Below are 19,560 nucleotides of genomic sequence, written 5' to 3' on the forward strand. Positions count from 1 at the left end.
ATTTCAATGATCATGTGGTTACATTTTTGATTTTTGTTTGCCTTCAGTTTGTTTGGTAACATATTCTTACAAGGCTTGTAAACCCCGATTTTTTTTTTTTTTTTTTTAAATTTAATTTTTATTAGAAGTATGGTAAGTTACAATACTACACAACACATATGTCTTAATACATTTTTTGTACCGCTTCAATTTTTGAGCTTTAAGAAAAAGATAGAAGTAGAGAAAGTAAAGAAAGTGCGCAAGAGTCGTGAAGGTGCAGGAGAGTGTTGAGAAAAGAAAGCCCCTTGGAAAAGGAGTTAGAGAAGGAAGTAAAGAAAGAAAGTAGACCCTAGAAAAGAAGGAAAAAGAAAGGAGAAACAATCACTCTATTATAACATTAAACTCCACAGAAAGGGGACTACCAACCAAGTCTGTTTTTGTTGTTTTGTTGTTTTTTTTACCCCCGTTGTCAGATCCTGGTACCTTTTATTTATTTATTTATTTATTTATTTATTTGATTATTATTGCACCTTATGCTTGTAATAGTTCCAAAAACGTAGACCACGTCTTTTGGAAGTGGTCTGCTTTGCCTGCTAAGAGGAATCTCATCTCTTCCAGATGTAATGTTTCAAACATATTTGATATCCACATTTTTATTGTTGGTGTAGGCGCATTTTTCCAAAATTTAAGTATGAGCTTTTTTCCCATTATTAGCCCGTAATTGAGTAAATTCTTCTGAAACACGTTTAATTCAGGGTTACCTTCCGATATTCCAAAAATAATCCATTCTGGTTTTGGTACTAGTTTTATTTTAATTAATTTTGTAAAGATGTCAAATATTTCATTCCAGAATTTTTGTATTTTTGTACAAAAAACAAAAGAATGCGCTATGGTAGCATTCTTCTAATCTTCTAATCCCCTGATCTTCCAACCCCGAATTCCCGACCTTCCTGAACCATTACGGTTCTTGCAATAATTTTACCTGCACTTTTATTTTCTCCTTTGCACAACCTGATGTACTCATGTGATACATGATTAGCCTGGACAGCACGTGAAACAAAGTTTTTCACTGTACCTTGATACATATGTCAATAATAAAGCAATACTAATACCAATATTCCTCAACAATGATTTATTTTGCTATTCTGTAAATACGATTCCTAACTGAGTAGCTTTCCTGCCACCTAAGTATCATCCAGGTTCTCTTATTGGCAATTTTGCAAGTTGCAGTGATTTATAAATCAGGTATTTATGCAGGAAGAGAATAAAATAACAATTTGCAAACAATTTGCAAACAAGGAATTCTTATGCAGTTTTATATACTAAATAAAACCGAACTGTGAGTCCTTCACGGTTGTTTGAGACCCTTATTGCACATTAATAAATGCAATCCAAAAATGGAAAAAAAAATAATATATTAATACTCTTTCATACAGAATGACCAATTTTTTTGTTCGCGTTTATGGTACATCAGCTGTAGCATGACAACTCTCTTCTGTATAAATACTGGCCTGTTACTTAAACTGTTGGATTAGGCAGATGTGTTCATATAATTTTAAAATACTTTCAGGATTAGTTAACCATTTGTAGCTATATTTCACTTAGCACGGACACTGGAAACCACAGTCCATTGTTTGTTCAGAACCAATAACACTGTAAAGCTTTCCATGGTGCAGCTTGCAACTATTCAGCAATTTGTTCAGGAAGGATTTGCGTTGTCAAATGAGCGTTAATGTCTTGTAACCAGCTGCTTATATGACAGTTGATCTACTGTATGTTTCAATCCCATAGTCACCACAAAAGCCAATAGAAGTACTTGTCGGTTTCACTATCTGATTAATACCAGTCATATATAATGTCCACAGTGTCTTAACAATTATGCCACTGTCTTCTATGCTTAAGCAACACTAAAAGTTTATTGTACATGGTGTCAACACCGCTCATATGGATCCCTTATCTTGCTCTCTTTCTGATATTTCAACAAACGTTTTTTTAATGGTGTAATTGATGGCACTTTTTAAATTCCTTTTAAAAAATGAGTGGATAATTTTAATTTCGATACACCATCATGAGTATTTTCTTGTTGATAATTTCATGTTGGATTATTAATAGGTATTATTGAGGAGGAATTACAGGCATGGATCCAGCCACCTTGTTTGCCCCACTGTTGTTTGTCTTAAAGGTCAGACGATTGGAAGACTGCTAATGTTGCTAATGTCCCTTAATTTAAGAAGGAAAACAGTGAGAATGCAGGGAATTATAGGCCAGAGAGTGGTAGGGAAGCTATTGGAGAGGATTCTTCAGAATATAATTTACTTCCATGTGGAAGAGAATAGGTGAATTAGGTATAGTCAATATAGCTTCATACATGTTTAAAAAGTGCTGGAGAAACTCAGCGGGTGCAGCAGCATATATGGAGTGAAGGAAATAGGCAACGTTTCGGGCCGAAACCCTTCAGTCTGAAGAAGGGTTTCGGCCTGAAACGTTGCCTATTTCCTTCGCTCCTTAGATGCAGAATTTCTCCATGTGATGAAGGTGATTGCAGAAGGTTGGGCGGAGGATGTTGTCAACATGGATTTTAGTAAGGCATATGATAAAGTCCCCTATGGTAGTCTGACCTAGAAGGTTAAGATGCACCATAGTAACAGTGATTGACTTCAGAACTGGCTTATTGATAGAAGATAGAGTGTTGTGGTGGAAGGACCATATTCAGGCTGAATATCAGTGATCATTGTAGCTCCGCAGACATCTGTGCTAGGACTTCTGTTGTTCACGATATTTACAAATGACTTGGGACATTTATCACGGTGGCGCAGCGGTAGAGTTGCTGCCTTACAACGAATGCAGCGCCGGAGACCCAGGTTTGATCCCGTTTATGGGTGCTATCTGTACAGAGTTTGTACATTCTCCCCATGACCTGCGTGGGTTTTCTCCGAGATCTTCGGTTTCCTCCCACACGTACAGGTATGTAGGTTAATTGGCTTGGTAAATGTAAAAATTGTCCCTAGTATAGGATGGTGTTAATGTGCAGGGATCGCTGGTCAGCGCAGATCCCGGTGGGCCGAAGGGCCTGTTTCCACGCAGTATCTCTAAACTAATTAGCGTAGACAGGTTGATGAGTAAGTTTGCAGATGGCACTATGATTGCTTTGGTTGCAGATTGCGAGGAAGGCCGTCAAAGTATACTGCAGTATATGGAGCAGCAACAGAAATGGTAGGAGTAATGGCAGATGGAGTTTAATCCAAGCAGGTGTGAGGTGTTGCATTTTAGGATTGCAATTGTGAAGGGATAACATTCAATCAAAGGCATAACCCTTCACAGCATTGATATACACAGGGATCTAGTTGTCCAAGTCCATAGCTCCCTGAAAGTGGCAACAAAATAAGATGGAATGGTAAAGAATGCATTGCTTCACTACCATATGCTTGCAGCCATAGATCAGGGCATTGGATATAAGAGTCAGGAAAACATATTGCAGCTTTACAGGACTTTGGTTAGGCTGCATTCGGAGTATTGCGTGCAAATCTGGTCTCCCCATTACAGGAAGGATAAGTAGACTTTGAGTAAATGAGAGGTTTGGTTTTGGATGCATACATTGTAAGCCATGATGCACAGGATTCTGGACTTAGTTCTTAAGAGCTAAATTACGTTGGGTAGTTCTTTTTCTGACCAGCATGCGGGGCTACAGGAAGAAGTGCCCCATTCTTTGTGATCCAATAGATATAGCGAATATGGCAATATCCTTCATTACTAATCTGCTTTCCCTTTTCTAATGAATCATTCTGACATTGAAATCAACAGATTACATGGATGAGTAAGCTATTTGTTATGAAAAATAAGAAGATATAATATCCCAGGCACATAGTTGTAATAGGTGTATTACGATGGAGGTTCAACAATGAATAACATTCCAATTCACGTGTCGAACTTCACATTCATGAGTAGACTTTGCTGAGACAAAATAAAAGAATATACCTACATAAAAAGCATGTGGTCATTGGTGTACCACAATGCTTGTGTTCAATAACGTTTAGCAATATTCTTTGGTCTTGAGAATATATTACTTTCAACTATGGGCAATTCTGAATCTTTGAAATCTTTGAATATGGGCAGAAAAGATGAAGTACGAGGGGAAGCAGGCCAGGAATATAAAGAAGGACAGTAAAAGCTTCTTTAGATATGTTAAGGGAAAAAGAGTAGCAAAGTCAAATGTGGGTCCCTTGAAGGCAGACACGGGTGAAATTATTATGGGCATCAAGTAAATGGCAGAAGAGTTAAATAGGTACTTTCAGATCTGTCTTCACTAAGGAAGACACAAACAATCTCCCGGATGTACTAGAGGATCCTAAGGGGGTGGCGGAACTTAAATTTTTTAAAATTAGGCGAGAAATAGTATTGGGTAGGCTAATGGGACTGAAGGATGATAAATCCCCTGGGCCTGATGGTCTGCATCCCAGGGTCCTCAGGAAGGTGGCTCTAGAAATAGTGGATGCATTGGTGATCATTTTCCAGTGTGCAATAGATTCAGCATCAGTTCCTGTGGATTGGATAGCTAATGTTATCCCACTTTTCAAGAAAGGAGCGAGAGAGAGAAAACAGAGAATTACAGACCATTTAGCCTGACCGGTGGTGGGAAAGATGCTGGAGTCAATTATTAAAGAGGTAATAATTGGGCATTTGGATATCAGTAAAAGGATTAGTCCAATTCCAATGGATTTATGAAAGGGAAATCTTGTTTGACTAATCTTCTGGAGTTTTTTGAGGATGTGACAAGTAATATGTATGAAGGGGTGCCAGTGGATGTAGTGTATCTAGACTTTCAGAAACCCTTTGATAAGGTCCCACACGGGAGACTAGTGACTAACATTAGAGCACATGGTATTGGGGGTAGGGTGTTGATATGGATAGAAAATTGGTTGGCAGACCGGAAGCAAAGAGTAGGAGTGAACGGATCTTTTTCAGAATGGCAGGCATCTGGAGTTTTGTGTACAGTTTTGGTCAGGAAAGGAAAGCTAATGGAATGTTGGCCTTCATAACAAGAGGATTTCAGTATAGGAGTAGAGAGGTTCTTCTGCAGTTGTATAGGGCTGTGGTAAGACCACATCTGGAGTATTGCGTACAGTTTTGGTCTCTTAATTTGAGGAAGGACATCCTTGTGATTGAGGCAGTGCAGCGTAGGTTCATGAGATTGATCCCTGGGATGGCGGGACTGTCATATGAGGAAGGACATCCTTGTGATTGAGGCAGTGCAGCGTAGGTTCACGAGATTGATCCCTGGGATGGCGGGACTGTCATATGAGGAAAGATTGTAAAGACTAGGCTTGTATTCACTGGAGTTTAGAAGGATGAGAGGGAAATCTTTTTTCTTGTTTTAAGTTTTTTAAAAACGATGCATTGTTCTCTGGTGTACTGCTGGTGTAACAGGCACTCATGAGGCAATTATCTCATCATTAGGGAGGTTCACTCCAGTTGAAAATATATCAAATGAGGGAAAAATCTCCATATTATAATAATTTTGTGAGCAATTTGCTCGCTGCATAAGAAGTGAAAGTGGTAAATTATTTATTTGTTTTTCTGAATTTAAAGTTTTGAGATTTTAACAGGAACAGGAAATGACATGACATATAATTGAACTAATTAACATTCCTGTATTCCATTAAAAAAACATGTTATTGAGCAAAAGTCAGTTCATTGGGAAGGATCAGGAATTTTGAGGTAGGTGCTTTTTATTTATCAGTAATCTATGTTTACAGAAAAGTTTTCATTGTTAGAAAAAATGCTTTTAGCACAGTGGTGTAGATTTCCAACTAGAGATTCATTAAGGAAGAATGTAATTTCATCCCTTCGACGTCCCATATAACTTCTGGAAATATTTAGGTCACAAAGACATAGAATCAATCAATTGTTAGATAAATAGGACAGTATCCGTGTTCCTGTGTGCTTTGTCCATAGCCTTTACTATCATGTGAAGACACATCGTTTCTTTTGTTTAAAAATCTTATTTGGTTTTAGAAATGTTATGTGAAATTATGAACCAATTTTCAATTTTAAAATATTTTGCGTGTGTTCAAATTTTATCCAGAGCTGTTTTCAATACATCAATATAACTTCTAATAATTAATTTAAAGAATGTGAAATGTAGATATTACTAGACTAAGTGGGACCCGATGGGTCCCAGCATCGCACGGGAGGGCTGGTCACCCAACGCAATATTTCACCTCTGCACCAATTCCAATATTACTGGCCAGTGGGGGGGGGGAGGGGGGGGGGAGGGAGAGAGAGACGGGACTTTCTGTTGCGCTGGTTCGTACTATATGTTATTTGTTGATCACACACACCCTCCACCTCACACAGACACACAAGCGCGCACACGCACACACACACACTCATTCACTCACACACACACTCATTCACTCACACACAAACTCATTCACTCTCACACACACTCACCCAATACTAAAATGCCAAGTAACCAGAACGTGTTGAATATACAGCGTGTAAAACAAATGTTTAAAGCCTTCTGTAGAGGCTGCTGCTGAAGCAAAAACATGCTTTAAATAACATCCAACAAACACACTCACCATAGACAGAGCAGTCAGCTCTCTTGAATTATTCAACGGCGCCTGCACTGAGCTCCATCTTGACGTCACCCTCTCGCTTCTTGCCACGAACCGGAAATGACGCACTCAGCGCCAGCGTACAGCTAACTGGAAATGATGTCATCGGCGCCATCTTGCAACTAAACGAAAATCACAGAATGAGCGCCAATTTTGAAATTAAACACAGTCCTGATCTAATAAAATGTTTATTCACACTTTATCCATCCAAAAACTGTTGCAAGCAAGCCCTTTAAAAGCCAAGCCAATTGGACAAAAACACTTTGCAAGCGAACAAACCAAATTTGCTGAAAGCCCTTTAAAAGGCCAACCTAATTGGGCAAACGCTTTGCAAACAACAAACACATTTGCTGAAAACCACAATCCGGGGACTCACCGTGGAGTAGACGTGCGTTCAGTGTTATTCGCAGCTCAGAGAGCCGTGGCCCTCTCACTTCCTCCGTCTGGCAGAGACTGAGTGAGCCATGACACTTCCGGATTTTATAGTCCCTCTGCCCTGCCGCCAGCGAGGGCAGCGGAGAGAATTTTGACATTTTTAAAAACATTAATATCTCTCTGATTTTTCATCGATGGGGAAAATCCTCCAGTCCAGTCCGATGGAGGGGGCTCTGAGCGAGGTGGCCAAAAATGACGGCCGTAAGTGGCAGCGTTCTCTCAGAAATCACATCGCAATGAGTTAAAAGCGGTTAAGATCTTATTTTTGTAATATAGATATACCATTTTATCCACTCAGCAAAGAAAGTGGATGTTAAATTGAGTTAACCAGTGATGTCGCGTGGGTCTGCACTACAGCTAATGTACTGTTGAACACATTGAGAAGCATAAAGGGCTAATGTTAAACCAACATCTTCACCAGCACACTTAACGAATCATCAACCGGTTGATTTTTTCTTGCCGTGCAACAATTGTGCAAATATCTGGTGGTTTTCATACTTCAAGTTGTCAAAAGTCCACTCTTGGTGTGACTGATACATTTTTTTAATCATATTTATATGGGGTAATTTGTGAAAAGCAATGCACTTTTTGATGAAGGAGATTGCAGATGATCTCAGAGGATTTTCTGAAGCAATGTTGAACCTAGAAGACTTAGCTCTGGACCAAACCATCTCATTGTGGATGGCAGTTGTTTAGATGGGCAAGATAACAATACACAAGGCTCTAGTAGAGTGGGAGAGGTGGAAGCACAAATGCTGCCATCTTGGCAAAGGCCGGCGTAGCATGTCGATGTCAGGAAGCAGCTCAGCAGCTTGAATTTACACACTAAAATGCTTGGTGCATTCCTAGTACAAAAGGCAATTTCAAGAAGGATGAAAACTTTGCGTGAAAGCAGTCCTGGGATTGATTGTAATTATGTATTGTCTTTCTGATGATACAAAGTTAAAGAAAGAACTGCAGATGCTGGAATAATCAAAGGTAGACAAAAAGCTGGAGATACTCAGTGGGTGAGGCAGCATCTATGGAGCGAAGGAATGGGTGACGTTTCGGGTCGAGACCCTTCATCAGACTAGATACAATGGATTGATTGTAATCATGTATTGTCTTTCTGATGACTAGTTAGCACACAACAAAAACCTTTTCATTGTACCTTGGTACACATAGAAACATAGAAATTAGGTGCAGGAGTAGGCCATTCGGCCCTTCGAGCCTGCACCGCCATTCAATATGATCATGGCTGATCATGCAACTCCGTATCCCGTAACTGCCTTCTCTCCATACCCCCTGATCCCCTTAGCCACAAGGGCCACATCTAACTCCCTCTTAAATATAGCCAATGAACTAGCCTCAACTACCCTCTGTGGCAGAGAGTTCCAGAGATTCACCACTCTCTGTGTGAAAAAAGTTTTTCTCATCTTGGTTTTAAAGGATTTCCCCCTTATCCTTAAGCTGTGACCCCTTGTCCTGGACTTCCCCAACATCGGGAACAATCTTCCTGCATCTAGCCTGTCCAACCCCTGAAGAATTTTGTAAGTTTCTATAAGATCCCCTCTCAATCTTCTAAATTCTAGAGAGTATAAACCAAATCTATCCAGTCTTTCTTCATAAGACAGTCCTGACATCCCAGGAATCAGTCTGGTGAACCTTCTCTGCACTCCCTCTATGGCAATAATGTCCTTCTTCAGATTTGGAGACCAAAACTGTACGCAATACTCCAGGTGTGGTCTCACCAAGACCCTGTACAACTGCAGTAGAACCTCCCTGCTCCTATACTCAAATCCATTTGCTATGAAAGCTAACATACCATTTGCTTTCTTCACTGCCTGCTGCACCTGCATGCCTACTTTCAATGACTGGTGTACCATGACACCCAGGTCTCGCTGCATCTCCCTTTTCCTAATCGGCCACCATTTAGATAATAGTCTGCTTTCCTGTTTTTGCCACCAAAATGGATAACGTCACATTTATCCACATTATACTGCATCTGCCAAACATTTGCCCACTCACCCAGCCTATCCAAGTCACCTTGCAGTCTCCTAGCATCCTCCTCACAGCTAACACTGCCCCCCAGCTTAGTGTCATCCGCAAACTTGGAGATATTGACTTCAATTCCCTCATCCAGATCATTAATATATATTGTAAATAGCTGGGGTCCCAGCACTGAGCCTTGCGGTACCCCACTAGTCACTGCCCGCCATTGTGAAAAGGACCCGTTTACTCCTACTCTTTGCTTCCTGTTTGCCAGCCAGTTCTCTATCCACATCATTACTGAACCCCCAATGCCGTGTGCTTTAAGTTTGTGTACTAATCTCTTATGTGGGACCTTGTCGAAAGCCTTCTGGAAGTCTAGATACACCACATCCACTGGCTTCTCCCCTATCCACGCTACTAGTTACATCCTCGAAAAATTCTATAAGATTCGTCAGACATGATTTATCTTTCGTAAATCCATGCTGACTTTGTCCAATGATTTCACCACTTTCCAAATGTGCTGCTATCCCATCTTTAATAACTGACTCTAGCAGTTTCCCCACTACCGATGTTAGACTAACTGGTCTGTAAATCCCCGTTTTCTCTCTCCCTCCCTTCTTAAAAAGTGGGATTACGTTTGCTACCCGCCAATCCTCAGGAACTACTCCAGAATCTAAAAAGTTTTGAAAGATTATTACTAATGCATCCACTATTTCTGGAGCTACTTCCTTAAGTACTCTGGGATGCAGCCTATCTGGCCCTGGGATTTAATCCATTCAATTTACCCAACATCACTTCCCGACTAACCTGGATTTCACTCAATTCCTCCAACTCCTTTGACCCGCGGTCCCCTGCTATTTCCGGCAGATTATTTATGTCTTCCTTAGTGAAGGCGGAATCAAAGTAGTTATTCAATTGGTCCGCCATATCCTTGTTCCCCATGATCAACTCACCTGTTTCTGACTGCAAGGGACCTACATTTGTTTTAACTAATCTATTTCTTTTCATATATCTATAAAAACTTTTGCAGTCACATGACAATAAACTAAACTGAAACTGATACCAGAAAGGAATTAGCAACTGGGTTGCAATTACTGGACTGCTGTGAAACCTTTCAAGCACCCTTGAATTACAATATTTATGGCCAGGATGAGAGTAGTCCAAGCTTGCAGGGTTGCAAGATAAACTTACATTATTGCATTCCGAGCTTCCACAGCAGCATCCAGTCTCATGGTCGAAACTGCTGATGTTGCAATGTAATATGAGACAACAGCAGCCATCTTGTATCGCGGTTAGGCCCACGGTGGTCAATAGACCCAGTCGCTTGTTCCTTTCTGGTAAGAACTGCTTTCATGCAAAGTTCTTCATCCTTCTTGAAATTGCTGATGCCTTTTGTGCTGGGAATGCACCAAGCATTTTCTGCATAGACACATCAAAACCTATTGTTATTCTAGGAGACCCAAGAGACTGCGATGCTAGAAACGGAACCAAAAAACAAACCTTTAGAGGAACTCAGTAGATGTAATGATACAAGCAGGTTTTGAGGATACAGATCACTGATGGTGAAAGAATACTTAAAGGGTTGTTAAGATATTATATTTGTAAATGCATAGTGAAAATCATTAAAATGAATTAGGGATTTGGGTTGCAAAGTGGTGCAGCGGTGGAGCTACTGCCTCACAGTGCCAGAGGCCCGGGTTCAATCCTGACTACGGGTGCAGTCTGTGTAGAGTTTGTATGTTCTCGCAGTGACCACGTGGGTTTTCTCCGGGTGCGCCTGTTTCCTCCCACACTCGAAAGATGTGCGGGTTTGTAGGTTAACTGGCCGCTGTAAACCTCCACTCGTGTATAGGATGCAAAAGTGGGGCAAAATAGAACGAGTGTGAATGGGTGATCAATGGTTGGCATGGACTCGGTGGGCCCAAAGGCCTATATCCGTGCTGTATCTCTGAACTGAACTCTCTAAACTAAAGGATAATTAAAGCCACAAGTCTCATGCTCTGCTGCCTGTCAGGAACTCTGCTGATATGAGCGGCGGCTGGTAGTAATGCGTCTCACACCCTTCTGTCCATCGGGAACTCCACTTGAAGGACAGCTGGTCTGCAGTTCCCTGTTCTTGGCCCCGGTCCAGGTCCCAGTCCAATGAGAAGTCCAAAGACTCTTAACAAGACTTCCCCCTTTACACATCAAGACTGCACGAAGATAAACAACTTCTCACGGCAATTGCTTAGACCATATCAGCAGATTTAGGAGAAAAAAAAAGGAAATAAAATTCATCCAGATGTACATGCTACACTGCGCTTACCAGTTCAATACATTTATTGCTGGATATCATTGCAGTTTAGTTTAGTTTAGAGATACAGCATGGAAACGGGCCCTTCTTCCAACCAGGTCCGCGCTGACCAGCGATCCCAGCACATTGACACTATCCTACACCCACTAAGGACATTTTTTACATTTACTTAGCCAATGAACCTACAAACCTGTACATCTTTGGAATGTGGCAGGAAACTGAGGATCTCGGAGGAAACCCATGCTGGTCACAGGGAGAACGTACAGACAGCACCCGTAATCAGGATCGAATCTGGGTCTCCACCGCTGCATTCGCTGTAAGGCTGCAACTCTACTGCTGTGCCACCGTGACTGCCTGCACCTCCGTGACTTTGTTCCCTTTGCTACGTGTCAAGCAGCATTTGTGGAGACTAAGGGAGCGCGGCCAGGCCTGCTGCAAGTTCCTGACCCAAAATGTCAACCATTGTTTTACCTCCACAGGTGCTGCTGGACCCAGTGAGTTCCACCAACTGTTTGTGGTTTTGTAATCATAACCTTAATCCTGTGTCCCTTCCCTCTTATGACCTTTACTTTCTCAGGCGCTAGTGCCTGGTGTCTCTGCATATGCAGATTCCCTCCAAGCTAATCTCTGTGTTTTGCGTACTGTCTTGTTTTGTTTTGCGTATGACAAATCAAATGACAGCGAGTCTTCACTATATGTATCTTAATGGGATTCCACAATGCCTGTCCAGGAGAAATGGACAAGGTCTCAATGACAAGAAATTAGTTTGAGAAGGGAAGGTTTCTACCATGTGCAGCTTGTATATAAGACGGTGTGGGATAAAAGTGTGGGATACGTGGAATAGCACTAATTTTGATAGCAAGATTAAACGAGAACTTACCTGTTTGAAGTTTGATCTGTATTGTATGAGGAGTTACGATGAGGGATTACGTGAAGAACCCCGCCAGGACGCATGCGTGCCATTCTTCAAAGCAGCGGTGTGAAATCACGGACAACTGTAATGACTAAACATAGTAAGATTAGAGAAGAGATGCCAGTTAAGTATATGATTATGGGTGGGAGCGGAGGGCACGTAATCCCTCATCGTAACTCCTCATAAAATACAGATCAAACTTCAAACTGGTAAGTTCTCGTTTAATCTTACTATTTTACTTCGGAGTCACGTGAGTGACTACGTGAAGATTTTAAAGCTCTGTGATTTCATGCCGTGGAAACGAGTCCATGCATCATGTCTGCCTTGACTGTAGGAGGAATAGTGTTAACATAATTCGGACATGAATTCGATATTGATATCATAAAATTTATTAACACAAATTATGACCCTTTTATGGCTTGAATTAATTTACAGAATTAAAAACAATTTCTGCAAATGTTCCAGGTTTCATTACTGGTTTATTGTAGAATAATTGGAATGTTCGTTCCCCTGACCATCCTGCTGCTTCGAGGACTTGGTCCATGGGCACATCCAATTGTATTGCTGCCGATGTAGCTGCAGCCCTGGTGGAATGAGATTTAAAAATGTTAGTATCCACCCCAGCCTGTGTAAGCACCTGTTTCAGCCATCTGGAGATGGTCTGGACCATCACTCTTTTGTGAGGTTGCTTGTGGCTGATCAGAAGTCCCTTCTCATTGCCTCTTAGGATTTTAGTTTTCTCTATGTATAATGACAGGTGTCTAACTATACAGAGACGGTCATCTGTAGGGTATGACCTAAATAGTATATTGAGGCCTGCTGATCCCTGTCTGTTCTGCTTTACTAGCTCGTAGATGTGGAACGTAATATTGTCAGGTGAGGAAGTCATGTTGTCCAGTCTGAGTTTATGCAGTGACTGTACCCTCTGTGCCGTGACTAATGCCATTAACATGACTGTTTTTAAAGTCAGTCTGTGTAGAGACAGAGCTGATGCTGGAGACCAGTTTCTGAGCGTCTTCAGGACAATGCTTACATCCCAAATTTGGGAGTACCTGGTTTTTGGGGGATTTGTATTAAATATTCCCCTCATGAGCTTTGTTACCAGAGGGTGAGTCCCTACAGAGTAACGCTCTGTCCCTTGCCATAGGTAAGTCGACAGGGCACTTCTGGCGCTGTTGATGGTACTGTAACTGAGCCCCTCATCATAGTGGAGGCCTGCCAGATATTCCAGAACAGACGGGATCTTCATGTTTCTGTTGGTGATGTTGTTTTTATGGCAGTACATTTCCCACTTCCTGATGTAGACCAGATACTGTTTTTTAGTCGATTGTCTTTGGGCCGCCGAGATCATGTTCGCTGTTTGGTCCGTTAGTCCCAGTTGTAGAAGTGGTGTTTTTAAACTCTACAAATTAATAGGTTCAAATATTTATGGCATGGGTGGCTGTCCCCTGTTACGGGATGTAGCAATAAGTCTGGTCTATGTGGGATGGTAATACATGGTTCTAACACCATGTTTTGTACCACTGGGAACCATGGTTGTGTAGGCCAATCGGGTACTACCAAAATACCAGACACAGAGTCTTGTTGTATTTTCCATAATACCCGACTGATGAGGCAGAAAGGAGGGAATGTGTATGTGTAAATAAACAATTTCCCCCAATGCAGCGAAAATGCATCTGTCGCTGCTGCCCCAGGGTCTGGTTCCCATGAAACATAGTTCGATATCTGGTTGTTTAGTCTGGATGCGAATAGATCGATATCTGGTGTTCCATATTTTGCTGTAATATCAGCAAATACTATTTTGTTCAACATCCATTCGGTGTTTTCATTAAATTTGCGTGACCTGGTGTCTGCCACTAAATTTAGTCTCCCTGGTAGGTAAGTGGCTGATATCCAAATATCTCTTTGGATGCACTATTGCCAAATTGAGTTAGCCAGATTGTCACATGATATCGATTTGTTTCCACCCATGTGGTTAATGTATGCTACCACGGTGGTATTGTCTATTTGTAGTCAAACATGCTGGTGATATGACCCAGTACAATATGACTTTAGGCCATGGAATGCACCCAACATTTCCAAGTAGTTTATGCCCAGTGTGAGTAAGAAAGATGTCTCCTGTGCAGTCCATCTCCCTCCACAGCTGGTGATGGTATTGGTGGCTCCCCACCCAAGTGCACTGGCATCAGATTGTAGTACCATGGAAGGATTACTGACAATGATTGGGTTTGAACAAAGCCAAATGTTGTCTATCCACCATATTAGTTCTGTTTTGGTTTGGATTGGTAGTCTCATATGTCTGTCAAAGTGACCTGCATTAATTTAGAGTGCTTGTATTTTTGCTCTCTGTAAGTTTTGGTAATGTAAAAGTCCAAATTGTGTGGCTGGGAAAGCAGCCACTATTTTACCAATTACTTTTGCTACCAATCTGATGGATGGTTTTCTGATGTCAATGAGGTTATTGCAAGCCTCTATTAAATCTCTAGCCTTTCCCTTAGGTACTGTCACCGTCATGTGAACTGAGTCAATGGTGAACCCCAAATAGTCCATAGTGGTGGACGGCGTTAGTTTAGATTTAACTGGATGGATGATAAATCCCAGTTTTTCAAATAGCTGTTTTGTGGCTGTTACAGTCTGTATGGTCAATTACAAAGTTTTGCCCACAATGAGGGTGTCATCTAAATATGCCATAACCATGTGTTTACGTTTCCGTAGACATGCTAGGGCTGGTTTAACATTTTTTGTGAACAGCCTGGGGGCTGATGATAGCTCATTTGGCAGTGCTTTATACTGCCAGAGTTGGCCCATCCAGTTGAATTTTAAGTAACATCTGTGGTCACCTCATATAGGCACTGTATAGTAAGCATCTTTTAAATCGATGCTGGCCATGAAGTAACCTTTGGAAATTAATTGGTTAGCAGCAACAAAGGTTTCCATTTTAAAGTGAATATATTGTACAAATGTATTCAATTTTGTCAGATCGATGATGATGCGACAACCACCATCTTTTTTGATTTTGGTAAAAATATTGGACACGAATTCTAATGGTTCGTGTTGTGTTATCTCAATTACACCTTTTATGCAGAGCCGCTCCAGTTCAGCTTGTGCCTCTGATTTTTCTTTATCGGCGAGCACGAACACTCGGTACGGTATATGTTGAACTGGAGGGCTGTACTTGTGTATAAACTCTATTGTATATCCTTGGATACTGCTTAAGATGTAAGTATCGGTTGTTAATATGCTCCATGCATTCAAAAACCAGTGTAGTTTCCCCCCAACCTCCATGCTCTCCATATTTTTTTAGGGAACCAGACCCACCTACCTCCATTGTTACCAGTGGCAGGTTTACTTCTTTTGTAGTTTTTCTTGCGGCCTGGTGCTAAAAAAGTTACCGTGCCTTCGAGCTTTCACACCAGTTCTGCTGGTGGGTGCGTAGGGATGCTGTCTTTGGGTTTTGTTGGTGTTCCTTTTATTAATTTGGCTTCCTCATCGGTTACCTGCTTCGATAGGTTGCCTCCGAACAAGTATGGGTGGTTTCATGGTCCCAGGTTTGCACTGCGCGAACATGGCCTGGGTTGAATGGCACTTTTCCTGATGTCAAGCCAAGTCAAGTAAAGTGCCTTTTTTTCCGCTGTTGTTGTTGCGCTGGTGCCTGGTTTTTCGGTTTGGTTGGCGTTGGAGGTCCCCGCATCTTCCAAGAAGGCGGGCCTGGGCCATGGCCTAAAAAAGACTCATGTTTGAAATACCGTGCCTTCGAGCTTTCACCAGTTCTGCTGGTGGGTGCGTAGGGGTGCTGTCTTTGGCTGTAGTGGGTTTTTGTTGGTGTTCCTTTTATTAATCCCAAGGTTTTGGCTTCCTCATCGAGCTCTTTTACCTGCTTCGATAGGTTGCCTCCGAACAAGAGTATGGGTGGTTTTGTGGTCCCATGTTTGCACAGTCCCGCAAATTTTGGGTTCAGTGTGGGTTGAATGGCACTTTTCCTGATGTTATTTATTTCATGCTGGGTGTTGCAGAATAGTGCCAGTGCATCTTGTTGATCCTGGGACATGTCCCTGTCGTCCACTGTACGGGCAAATGCTGTTATCCCTGCGGTCAGTACTTTCAGTACTTTTTGCAATTTTACATCCATGCTCCTGACTCCTGTTCCAATGTGTTTCCATATACAGCTGTTAACTATTGGAACGTTCAGAGATATGCAATTGCCCGGTACCAGGTGTCTTCCTGTGGTGTCCAGTACAGCCTGCTCTTGTAATTGGTTTAAAGACATGTAGTCTATACTGGCAGCAAGCTTTGGCTCCAGATTTTGTCCGGCTGTATAAAATTGGCCACCATGTCCAGTAAGTTCTCTTTTTCCTGCACCCCATGCACACTTGTCTTTTCTTCTGTGGACCCCTCTTCCAGGTCAGCCCAGCACTGACCCGCAGTGCTCCCCTCCGATGAGGTAGAAGCACTGTGCAGCCCTTGAAAAGGTACTGCTGTGGGTTTACCATAGGGCCCACAGTGACCCGACTCCATCTCCCGGAGTCTGTCACGTTGGAGCAAATGCTCCATACACTGCTCCATTCGGGTCCAGCGCTCTCGGTCGCTGGCCGCCCGCGGTGGTTCAAAGTCGGACTCCTCTGAGTCCATGACCTTGTTAGTTTTGTATCTAGCCTAGCCGGCCGGCCGCGTGAATTTGGCCGATGCGGTGGCGACATCGGGCACAGCTGATCCCACTACGGGTGATCCAAGTGCCGTTAGCTGCTGTTGCTGGCTTCCCGCTACTCCGCGGTCCTCCCTCACCAGCTTTGTCGCAGCCCTTGTCTTCTTTGTTTTCTCCATTTTCCTAAATGTAGTTGGAAATGGGAACAAAAAAGACCGCAGAGTAAACGCTTACCTGCAATTAGCGGCTTTTAAACTGCCGCCGCGAGGGAACACCCTTTCACCGCGTCTGACGTTTCGCAATGCATGTAGCGATATGACACGAATGCGTCCTGGCGGGGTTCTTCACGTAGTCACTTACGTGACTCTGAAGTAAAATCATATCTTCACCTTCAATGGATTGAAACCAATGCTGACTATAACCTCACCAATGGCTTTTTTGATTAAAGAAATTTGTTAGTCCCTTATTGAGTTGGAATATACAGCCTCAATACTTCTTCTCCACCTGGTTCCTGTACCTTTTGTTGCAAAGCACAGGAGAAGGTGTGTCAATGAATGTTGTGTCATCTCTTCTGAAAGCTCTGGGTGTTAGGAATGAATGGCTGACCATGTATGCAAGCTTTGGCATATTAAAATGAAGTTTAGCTAAGTGTGCGACAATTAAATAAAACCATTGGATAAGATAGGTTTACATAGAAACATAGAAAATAGGTGCAGGAGTAGGCCATTCGGCCCTTCGAGCCTGCACCGTCATTCAATATGATCATGGCTGATCATCCAACTCAGTATCCCATCCCTCCCTTTTCTCCATACCCCCTGATCCCTTTAGCCACAAGGGCCACATCTAACTCCCTCTTAAATATAGCCAATGAACTGGCCTCAACTACCTTCTGTGGCAGAGAATTCCACAGATTCACCACTCTCTGTGTGAAAAATGATTTTCTCATCTCGGTCCTAAAAGACTTCCCTTTTATCCTTAAACTGTGACCCCTTGTCCTGGACTTCTCCAACATCGGGAACAATCTTCCTGCATCTAGCTTGTCCAACCCCTTAAGAATTTTGTAAGTTTCTATAAGATCCCCCCCTCAATCTTCTAAATTCTAGCGAGTACAAGCCGAGTCTATCCAGTCCTTCTTCATATGAAAGTCCTGCCATCCCAGGAATCAGTCTGTTGAACCTTCTCTGTACTCCCTCTATGGCAAGAATGTATTTTCTCAGATTAGGAGACCAAAACTGTACGCAATACTCCAGGTGTGGTCTCACCAAGACCCTGTACAACTGCAGAGGGATATCGGCCAAATGCAGGCAGGTGGGACTAGTATAGATGGGGCAAGCTGGTCGGAATGGGCAAGTTGGGCCAAAGAACCTGTTTCCAAGCTTTATGATGCTTTGACTCTATTAAAATATTATTGCTGGCTGTAGTTGTAATTGATAGATGGGTGGTTTATGTATGTGTACACTTTAAAGGTAAAGATCCTGACCTTAATATTAGTTTAGTTTAGTTTAGTTTAGAGATACACAGTGGAAATAGGCCCTTTGGCCCACCGAGTCCACACTGACCAGTGATCCCTGCATCATTCTTTCAAGTCCAGTAATCTCCTCTCCTCTCATTACTCGGTCAGGTTCAGCTCACAAGTGCTCACAAGTTCTATTCACACAGCGCATCAACTTTTACAGATCAAGCTTAACACCACACAATTATATGTTGGCCCTATCTGGTGTTTGCAAGGTACAATTTTGGATTCCCTGCTGATTTGTGCAACCATTGGATGATACAGTTAATGCTGGTTGTGTGCTAAGGTCATTATAATGACCAGGATGCATGAAGATGATGGGCAAGGGGTAAACGTGCAGTGTGATCCTGGGCCTTATTTCAAGGACTAATCCAATTTTTGAATTGAATTGAATACTTTATTGTCACATTTGACAAGTCGCAGTGAAATAATTTGCTTGCAGACACAAGGTATGCAAATAGTCGCCCATAAAGAGCGCTTATAAAGTTACAAAGTATCTGTGTGGCAGGCCCATTTTTGTTCCTCCCCCCCCTCATGTCGGTTCCCCCACGCCAGGTCCTCCTTTATTCCTTCCCCCAGCAGCGGCGTCCTCGCTTCCACATGTCCGTCCTCGCCCATTATCGACTGCTGCACCGACCTCTCCACTAACGCTGCCGGGTCTTCTCCTGACGCCTCCGTGGCACCAACCCAGGCCCCAGCCACGGGAACCACAGACCCAAACGCCTTTGGCTGCGGGTTGCGTCGAGGCTGCACCTCCGACCCATGGAGCTTCGCAGCGGCCCTATGGAAGGCGTCAATTTAGCAGCAATTATGCTCTTAACCATAACTTTTGTAGTCTTATTAATAAACGAGCCATTATAGCATTGATTTCTAAAAAAACTAGCCTTGACTGAATACATTTTTTAAGATGTGGAACAACAATTCTGTGTTTTTGCTAGTTTTAGTACAGCAACAGAATTAAATGAGTATAAATGGAATGCATCCATGGCAACAAATAAACAAGACCAGGTCATTTCGCCCTTAGAGGCTGTTCCAGTAGCCACAGTGTTTTCCTTTAAACACATCAATTAATGTTTGATTTATATGGAGATCCTGTACGAAAGACATGTGAATTGCAATTTAATCAATTTAAACTGCTCCTATATTGAAAGATAGCAAAAATGCGATATTCACAACAGGTGACACTAGGGTTGCCAA

The 19,560-nt window shown here is 42.3% G+C and overlaps 1 protein-coding gene across 31 annotated transcripts in view; it reads left to right on the forward strand.

The window, feature by feature from the left end:
* Positions 1–19,560, forward strand: part of eya4 (EYA transcriptional coactivator and phosphatase 4) — a 408,000-nt gene that overhangs the window by 24,573 nt on the left and 363,867 nt on the right. The window lies entirely within an intron of this gene.

Source organism: Leucoraja erinacea, chromosome 5, assembly GCF_028641065.1.
Source record: "Leucoraja erinacea ecotype New England chromosome 5, Leri_hhj_1, whole genome shotgun sequence".
Taxonomy (NCBI): Eukaryota; Metazoa; Chordata; class Chondrichthyes; order Rajiformes; family Rajidae; genus Leucoraja; species Leucoraja erinaceus.